Source organism: Suricata suricatta, chromosome 14, assembly GCF_006229205.1.
Source record: "Suricata suricatta isolate VVHF042 chromosome 14, meerkat_22Aug2017_6uvM2_HiC, whole genome shotgun sequence".
Lineage (NCBI taxonomy): Eukaryota > Metazoa > Chordata > Mammalia > Carnivora > Herpestidae > Suricata > Suricata suricatta.
This window is the reverse complement of record NC_043713.1, coordinates 88,561,095-88,571,196: the sequence shown is the minus strand read 5'-3', so window position 1 is coordinate 88,571,196 and position 10,102 is coordinate 88,561,095. Positions and strand designations below refer to the sequence as shown.

At 52.8% G+C, this 10,102-nt stretch overlaps 1 protein-coding gene across 1 annotated transcript in view; it reads right to left on the bottom strand.

Annotated features, from left to right (window-relative positions):
- The window catches only part of EP400 (E1A binding protein p400), a 92,112-nt gene that overhangs the window by 81,615 nt on the left and 395 nt on the right, over positions 1-10,102 (bottom strand). The gene's annotated exons all lie outside the window — the stretch shown is intronic.

Below are 10,102 nucleotides of genomic sequence, written 5' to 3'. Positions count from 1 at the left end.
CAGTTCATAGGTTCAGGCCCCCCACTGGGCTCTGTGCTGACAGCTCAGAGCCTGGAGCCTGCTTTGGATTCTGTGTCTCCCTCTCTCTCTGCCCCTCCTCCATTCGTGCTCTGTCTCTGTCCCGCAATAATACATAAATGTAAAGAAAAAAAATTTTTTAAGTGAATCCTGATTTCAGTAAGCTTATGGTCAAGTTAGGGAAATAAAGCCAACCAACCACAATGTAAAGAAACTGCTTCCCTGAAGCAGCTTTCCCTTAAAATGTGCCACAGTTACCCCAATAGACAGCACAACTACCACCAACAGCAAAACAACATTTTTTTCTAATGGTGGCTGTGTCTGCTTTCAAGGTCCATGAGAAAGAGCTGGAGCCAACCCTGACGCTCATGGTCCCACATGGGCCCTGCTCGGGAGAAGGTCAACGTCAGTGGCACCAGGCTAGAGCAAGCCCTCAGACTGCTGCACGCAACAGTCACCAGCGCCGCCGGCAGGATGGTGCCAGCCACGGCCAATCTGTGCCCGCTGCTGCTCTGCCAGAGCAACAATGACATCCTAAAGGGGCACAGCTGGACGCCAGGAAGATGCCACTCTAAGGAGTATTGCCTGGGCCCGGTTCTCAGTGTAGGGGAGGGCTGCCGGGTCAGAACCCTTAAGAGGGTGGGTGAAGGGCCCGGGAGACTGGGCACTTACAGCAGCTGCTCCGAGCACACGAGTAGGCCGGGGACTGCTCCTGCTGCCCACCCTCCATTCCATCTGGGATCAGCCAGAGTCCGAGCAGCGGGAGATCAGGACACGTCTTCTTCCTCTTCAACAGTTTGGGAGCTCGAGCCATGAGTCTTGCTGCCTTCCCAAACCCCGTCCCCCCTGCCCCCACATTTCCCCAGATCAAGCTGGGGCCATCTCCTGCTTCAGGTAGTTCTGCAGTGTCACTGCCGCGGTCCTGGTGCCCCCCACACACACTCCGGCTGGGGTACTGTCCATCCCACACTGTTCATCACTGCTCATCACACAGGGAGGGCTGCTGTCCCCGTGGGGAAGTGCTCCTCAGCAACCACGACACCACCCATGCCCTGCGCAGAGCCCCCCACAGGCTGTGAGGACACGCAGAGTGGCAGACACGGTGGTGTCAGAAGACAGTCCGGCTGCGGAAAATAATGACCAGCCCAAAACCCCAAACGCAAAAACCAGAGCCCCGACATGGCCCTTGAGATCCCTCAAAACACAGAGTTGCTAGAGGCTGCTCACAGTAGTGAGCTACATGCATGACTCCGTTCGCTCACCCCAGTCCTTACTTGGGAGAGGAGATTTCCTTTACAAAAAAAACCAGTAAAACAAGGTACAACTCCAAGAGAAGACTTGAAGCTGAACTTTTCAAGCTCATTAACCTGTAAATCATCGCTCCTAGTCAAAGAATTGCAAGCAAAATTGGGCTGAAGTGTCGCTTCTTGTCCACCAGACCGAACAGTGCGGAAGCCAGGCTCCGAGCCGCTGGGGGCCCGCCCGGCCCGGCGCCGCTGCGCAGACCCCGTGCCGTGCCGCGCTCACGCTGCGCCCGGTCTCCACCTCCAGCACAGAAACACGTCTGCACAAAGTTTTACTTGTAAACACAAAACATCAGAAACAAACCACACGTCTGTCCACACTGCAGAGACGGGCTGAATTCATCGTCCGTCTGGCCCTCCGTTCGGTGTGGCACCACGCGGCGCACAAACGAAGAGAAAGCTCTCGTGTGTTAACAGGAGCTAACACGGACTCACATGAGCCCAGTGTAGACCATACGTGAGACACCACCCTTGCCTAAGAGGTGGACACAGACATATAAATACACAGCTTGCCCACAGTCTTCCAAAAAAAAATCCCGATACTTACATACCTGTACACACCTAATTTTTTCTTAAAATCATATTTCCTAGTCACATTCACTACAACAATCTACAAGCACTGATGTTCCATAAATATCTGCTCATGCAAAAAAGGGACTCATGAAGAATAAGCCAGAGATAAAGGAGGCTGATGATGACCTGCTGAGTGTGCTGCAGGCAGAGTGACAGGCAGTGGAGAAAGTGACACTCCCATGTACACCGTCTTGTATCACTTTGATTTTCAGAATCATGTGAAAGAGTCACATATTCAAAAATCAAAGTTAAGGGGCGCTTGGGTGGCTCAGTCAGTTAAGCGTCCGGCTTCAGCTCGGGTCATGATCTCACGGCTCGTGAGTTTGGGCCCCTCATCGGGCTCTGTGCTGACAGCTCAGAGCCTGGAGCTGCTTCGGGTTCTGTGTCTCCCTCTCTCTCTGCCCCTCCCCCGCTCATGCTCTGTCTCGCAAAAATAAACATTAAAAATGTTTTTTTAATCAAAAATAATTCAACAAAGATGAAGAACTCCCTAAAAGCCAATACAAACAGAAACTACGGAACTCTAGGAAGGACAACGTGGTCACCAGTGGAAAGGGAAAGTTAGCGACAGGGGAACAACCCGCACTGTGGGACGAGAACCAGGAGTCAGTCAAACTCCCGGCTTTTTCCCTTAAAACACATCTAGTTCTGCTACTGAAACAGCCCCCAAGCAAGGACGCCCAGGCAGATGGAGGGCTGTAGGGGCAGCAGGGCAGGGCTCAACGAGAGTAAGGGAAACAGGCTTGGAGACTTTAGGACAGGGGCCCCCAACGGCTTTAACCTTACCCATCTTTGAAAGAGAATTCAGACCTTCACTTAACGCTATTTGAATTTTAAAGTAAAGTTAACATTGAGACTAAAAACAAACCAAGGGAATAAGGATCAAGTAAAGCTTCTCCTTTCAACTCAGCCTCTCTGCACTGAGAAGCTGAAGCGCACCCAGCCCCCACTCCTGAAAACCAGCGCCTCAGTCCAGCCCTGCCACCCCTAGGGCTCTCCATCCTGCCCCGGGTGAGCTAAGAAAGACCAGGGTGGGGGTACCTAGGGGGCTCAGTCAGTTAAGTGTCTGACTCTAGATCTAGGCTCAGGTCATGATCTCACGGTTCATGAGTTCGAGCCCCATGTTGGGCTCTGCACTGACAGCGTAAGCCTGCTTGGGATTCTGTCTCTTTCCCTCTGTCCCTCCCCAACTCGCTCGAGTGAGGGCTCGCTCTCTCTCTCCTCTCTCTCTCAAATAAACATGAAAAAAAAAAACAATTAAAGGGGGGAAAACGATGCTGGGGCTCGAGGGGAGCGGTGCCCCCACAGGCCAGGCCAGGCCTGCCTGCGGCCTGAGCTCCTTCGGTGCAGGGACAGATCGGGACTGCAGCCGGTGAGATCCAGGCATCACCACACTTTGGTTCTAGGAGGAAGCAGCCTGAGGAGAGCCAGGGCCAGGATGGAGACCAGACCCCAACCCCGGCAGTGGCAGCAACGCCACAAGGACCCCCCCACAAGCCCCCATCTGCAGCCACATGAAACCTCCCTCGTCTCCAGAGAAAGCAGAGCCGTGCTCCAGAACTTCCTTCTGCAGAGTGCCCTCTGCCCTCTCCTCCCTGGTAAACTTGCACTCAAGTGCTTTCTAGGAGGTGTCTCACGCTCCCCTAAGTAACCAGTAAACACCAAAAAATGGCGGGGGGGCGGGGGGGGCTTGGATGGCTCAGTCGGTTGAGCATCCGACTTTAGCTCAGGTCATGATCTCAAGGTCCATGTGTTCGAGCCCCATGTCAGTTGTGCTGACAGCTCAGAGACTGGATCCCGCTTCGGATTCTCTCTCCCTCTCTCTCTGCCCCTCCCCAGCTCTTGCACACACACTCTCCCTAAAAATAAATAAACTTTAAAAAAGAAATGGGGAAATATTTAGGTATTTTTAACAAAAATGTAAGTATATGAACACATTTAAAAATGGTTTTTCTTTTTTCCCTGCTGTGCAAAGACCATTGTGCCAGTCCTATAAGATCCACAGCCTTCTTACATAAAATAAAAAGCTAGAAAACAGAGGTGTCTGGGTGGCTCAGTCAATTAGGTGCTCCGACCTCGGCTCATGAGCTCACAGCTCATGAGTCAGGCCCCGCGTCGGGCTCTGTGCTGACAGCTGGGAGCCTGGAGCCGCGTCGGATTCTGTCTGTCTCTGTTCCTCCACTGCTCGCACTGTCTCTCTCTTAAAAACAAACCTTAAAAAAAAAAAAAAAAAGGAACAAGTAACCCTGTCTGAGGGAACTAAAAAAAAAGAAAAAGAAAAGAAAAGAAAAAGGAGGCGAGGCTCTAACATACTAAAGACACTACTTTCACTTCCCTTGAAATGCTTCCCAGAACTTTAAAAAGCGGACAGACAGACGGACAGATGGGCGGGTGATGAAGCGCGCATGGAGAAATGTTAATAGGAACTAGGTCATGGCTACGTAGGTAGCTTACTGCAAACTCCTCTCGGCCTCTGTGTGTCTCTGACATTTTTCATAGTAAAATATTACAGAAAAAACCAAGGGCTGTAAGCAGAGTCCCAGACACTGACAAAATGTTCACGCTTTTCCCACCTCACAGCAGATTACGAAGGCCCCACACTCACTCCTAAGACACGTGAATGCCAAGTGACCTAAACTGGGCCAAAGTGAGGTTAAAACAACGTGGACTCGCAGTGTCACGTGCCGTGTCGCAGCACCACAGTGCAGAAACAGGGACCGAGGCCTCCGTGTCCCTTCTACCTTCACGGGCTGGGACGCCAAGGGTCTCCAGGGGTGGCAGGCGGGGCAGGCCCTTACCCTGACGGAGTGGAGAGCCCTGGGCTCCCCACACACACAGGGTCCATCTCAACCTGAGAGGAAAAGTCCGCAAACTGAAGAAGTCCTTCCTCGGACACAAATCCTAAAGAGGGGCACGACCCGATTCGCTATACTGCCACCGTTTCTCAACTTCTGCCCCAGCCCCTGCGGGCCCTGCTTAGACATTTCTCTCCAACCTCCCCCACACCCTGTGAACTTTTAATCCCACAGCCTGCTACATATCTATTGAAGTACTTGACCCTTTGTGAGACCTAAACCACTATCCTAATATTTTTTTCACCCTCCTTCCAAGAACCAATTATCAGCCCCTTGTGAGAAACAGCGCCCTCACAGTACATCATGATACTGCTTCCAGTGCACAGAAAGAAACCTGGAGAAACGGACACCCACTCAGTCCTGGGGAGGAAGTCAGGAACGGGGAGAAAGAGCGAAGGGGAGCGCGTCATCCTACGAGAAATTTCCGTACTGCGTGAACGTCACACAGCGCGAGTTACTCACGCGCTACCTGTATCAGAGGACCCGCCACAACCCAAAGGCCCTTCAGCAGGGGCCCGGGGACCGTGTGCCCACACCGCTCCGCAGCAAAGCAAACAAGCTCCGGGTGCGGGCAGCGACCTGGAGGAACCGCAAATGCGCCGGCTCACTGAGAGAAGCCAGACTCAAGTGTGTCCGCACTGACTTCCTTAACTGACAGCCCAGAAAGGACTGGCAGAAGGAGCTGGGCACGCTGGCACCGCTAGGGACCTGTTTGGGGTGAACTGCGGAAATTACACAACATATATCAAACTTCTCAGAAAGCTAAGTAACACGACAGTGAGGTTATGCAAAGACCTTCCCTCCCACTCAGTATCTAAATTATTTTTAGGGGCGCCTGGGTGGCTCAGTCGGTTAAGCCTCTGACTTCGGCTCAGGTCACATCTCATGTTTGTAGGTTCAAGCCCCACGTCAGGCTCTGTGCTGACAGCTAGCTCAGACCCTGGAGCCTATTTCCGGTTCTGTGTCTCCTTTTCTCTCTGCCCCTCCCCCTCTCATGCTCTGTCTCTCTCTGTATCAAAAATAAATAAAACATTAAAAAATTTTTTAATAAATTATTTTTAAATTTTATTTCTATAATAATGCACCAAAACAATATAAAAATCTCCACTGACCAGAAATAAAGCAGAAGCCCCAGAGGGCAGGGCTGAGAATACAGACCCAGAGGACACCGGGCCCGGAAGAAAACACTGAGGGCCAGACCTGGCCCCCCTCGGGAGGCTGAGGAGCAGGGCCGGCCCGAGGAAGCCGCTGCTCTCGCACCTGCACAAAAAGGCTCGCGCTGCCTCCTGCGGCTGCAGCCCAAGCCGAGGGGCAGCAGGCTGGGACCGCAGAGCCCCCGGCGCTGGAGGGGCCCATCCGAGTGAGGGACCCCAGAGGCCACGCTGCGCAGCTACAAAGCTGTGAGGGAGAAGGAAAGGGACGTAAAGATGGGAGCAGGGGTGGACAGAGGGACTTCACTGCCAGCACACAGGACGGGCCCTGCAGACGGTCCACGTGAAGAGAGGCCACAGGCGGCTGGCCACTCAACTCAGTTGGGTGCAAGGTCAGGTGACAGACTCTTTCCTTGAATGGGCCAAGCCCTCTCACCTCCCACCTGACTCCCTCCCTTCCACCTCTACCTACATCAGGCTCTGCTTCCGGCATGCATCTGAGCCAGCCTCCCTCTTCTAAGTATGTGAACTCGCTTCCTCAGCGTCCCCTAGAACCATTCATCACCCCCGTACGCCTAGGTCCTACCAAACCCACCTGCTTTAGGGAAGAATTTGTTCATTAATACGTTTGGTCAACAAATATTCATTACACACTTAGTCCAAACGCTAAGTGAGTCACTGGGGACATGAGCGTGAACACAGCACGTTCCCGCCCCCAGAAGGGGGACAGGCAATACGCAAAGCTGTAAGTGGCAGACAAGTGCAATGGCAATAGCAAGGTAAGGGACAAGGACAGTGAGGAACATGAGCAAGGCGCTGAGTCCTGCAGCAGCTCTCTGAAGAGGAGCTTCTGAAAAGAGGAAGTCAAACCATGGCATGTAAGGACCCACATTCCAGACAGAGCCAGGGCATGCCCAGGTCCTGAGCTGGGTGTGGCTGGACCAGGGGACAAGGGATGAGGTGAAGGGGACATGAGGTAACAGCAACGACCTGGTCACCAAGTGCTTCATAAACTGCCTTAGGATCTTTTGGCTGGTTTCCTGAGGGAGACGGGAAAGCATGGAGAGCTCTGAGAAAGAAGTGCATGATCTGATTTGTTTTCTCTTGTTTTAATATTTATTTGCTCTTGAGAAAGAGAGAGAGAGATGACACGTGTGAGCAGGGAAGGGGATTCGAAGTGGGTTCCAGGCTGACAGCAGAGAGTCCGAGGTGGGCGGGGCTTGAAACCAACCGAGAGACCATGGCCTGAGCCAGAGTCGGACCCCCAACTGATCGGGCCACCCAGACACCCCTGATTTCTGTTTTTAAAACATCACCCGTGGGGAAGAGCACTGGGTGTTGAATGGAAACCAATCTGACAATAAACTATTAAAAAAAAGAAAATCACCCAGGGGCACCTGGATGGTTCAGTCAGTTCAGCATCCGACTCCAGCTCAGGTCATGATCTCTCGGTTGGTGAGTTTGAGCCCCATGTCCAGATCTTCACTGAAAGCATGGAGCCTGCTTGGGATTCTCTCTCTCCCTCTCTCACAGCATGTGCGTGCACGCTCTCTCTCTAAAATAAATAAATGGCAGGGCGCCTAGGTGGCTCAGTTGGTTAAGTATCCAACTTCGACTCAGGTCATGATCTCATGATGCATGAGTTCAAGCCCCACATCGGGCTCTGTGCTGACAGCTCCGAGCCTGGTGCCTGCTTCAGATTCTGGGTCTCCCTCTTTCTCTGCCCCTCCACTGCTCATGCTCTCTCTCTCCCTCTCAAAAATAAATAAACATTAAAAATAAATAAGTAAAATAAAATAAACAGGTGCCTGGGTGGCTTAGTCGGGTAAATGTTCTACTTCAGCTCAGGTCATGATCTTGCGGTTCACGAGTTCAAGCTCACACTGGGGTCTGTGCTGACAGCTCAGAGCCTGGAGCTGCTTCAGATTCTGGGTCTCCTTCACTCCCTGCCCCTCCCCCACTCGTGGTCTGTCTCTCTCTCTCTCTCTCAAAAATAAACATAAAATAATTAAAATAAAATGAATATTAAAAAATAATAAAAATATCACCCCACTGCTGTGTTGAAATTCCAGTGCAGAACAGCTCAGGGGAGCAGGCAAAGCAGGGAGGAGAATAACCCAGGTAAGAGATGGGGGGCGGGGGCTAGAAGGACAGCAGCGGCCAAGAAGGCAGTGAGAAGCAACCGGGTTCGAATTCTATTTGGAAAGTGCTGGCAGATCAGACTGAGGATGTGCAAGAAAAACAAATCACACGAGGGGTCTGACCTGAGGAACCGCAACGTGGAGCTCCCTCCAAACGAAACGTAACAGTGCGTGAGCAGCAGCGCTCACACAGGTAAAAGCGCGGTGTGGAACCCGGCACGGGAAGATCCAGGCGGGCTCCACATTCAGGAGATGCTGGCACAGGACCCACGGCCGTGACCGAGGATGTGGCCGCCTGGGTGTGCAGACCAGCGAGGAGGCCTGAGGACTGTCCCGAGGCCTTATAATATTTAAAGCAAGGGAGATGAGAAGGGGCCAGCGAATGGAGGTAGCAGCCAGCCACCTTCAAGGAGAACCACCAGGGTGGAGTCAGTGCCACCAGGAGACAAGAGGAGGCCATAGGCAGCCAGGTCAAAGGCTTTCCACAGCAGACTTGGCGATGTAACGACACTGGTGACCCCAACAGGAACACTTTCAGAGAAGAGGTAGGACTAAAGGCTTAACTGAACTTGGTTCAGGAGAAACAGGGAGGGGCGCCTGGGGGACTCAGTTGGTTGAGCGCCCGGCTTCGGCTCAGGTCATGATCTCACAGTTTGTGGGTTCGGGCCCCACGTCCTACTCTGTGCTGACAGCTCAGAGCCTGGAGCCTGCTTCGGATTCTGTGTCTCCTTCTCTCTCTGCCCCTCCCCTGCCCGTGCTCTGTCTCTCTCTCTCTCCCCCTCTAAAATAAAATAAACATGAAAAAAAGAGAAACAGGGAGAGAAAATGGTGACAGGGAGGACAGGATTTTTCTCAATCTGGTATATAAGGAAACTAAGATCTAGAAACGGTAGCTAGAGGGTTTGTAAGTTGCGACAAAATACTCTGGAGCAAAGATAAACTCAAGACAAGACAGCACGCGAGCCGTGGCCTGGAGCAGACCAGCAAGGGTGCAGCCAGTACAAGGCAGTAAATAACGCCCTGTGGGAAGTACAGCGCGACAGCAATTACTGCACGGGGCGGACATCGTGTGATCACACGTAAAATTACATTATACAATCTCATTTATAAAAGAAAAACTACATGGACAGAACAAAGGGTCATAAAAAGACATTAATTGTGCTTATCTTTGGGTGGTAGAATAATTTCACTTCAAACTATATTTTTACATATTCAGAGAGCATATTTGTTTTATTGGTTCCACTCCAAAAAAAAAAAATTACCAGAACCATTCTATTGCATGTGCCACTTCAAAAATTAATCAGAAAATACAAAAACACTCAAACATCTACAAAGGCAGGGATGGCACTACTAGCACTAGACTGTACCCTTCTTCTCTACTGATAAGGTGGCATCTGAGTAGACACCCCAGGGCTACAGACCTCTGTGGGAAAACTGCTGCAGGCACAGGGACCACCAGCGCAAAGGCGGGGAGGCAAGAAGGCTGAGCCATCTGAAGAGCGCAGGCGGGACCTCGAACATTCTGACCACACTAGTGTGCAGCGCGCAGCTGCCTCAAAATGAGCTGGGCTTGAATTTGCCCAGGTGTCCCTCACAGAAGGACTTGGACAAGTCACTTTCCCTCTGCACCCGTTCCCACATCTGCCTCGCGCTGAAGGACCCGTGCAGGGCGGAAGGCCTGTTCTACTGAATATGATGAGGGTGGAGACTCCAGAACCAAACAAAACTAGAGCCAAGCTGACAGCTAACTTGGACCACGCGGACCCCACGGCCTGTCTGCAGTGAGAGTTGGCGAACCGCCCCCACCTGGCACCCGGGTCTCTGTGCCGCGCCAGTGCCGCCTCCACACTCACGGCGCCCCCCGCCCACCCCGGTGTCCCGTCACCGCGCCCCCATCAACGGCGGGCCGCATCTCTGCACCAGCCGCCACTCCCCGTAGCCCCGTCACCGTGGGCCGCATCCCTGCGCCGCGCCCCCGCCCACAGCCCCGACCCCTCCCCCGTCACCACCGGCCGCATCCCTGCGCAGTGCCAGTGCCCCCCGCCCACAGCCCCGGCCCC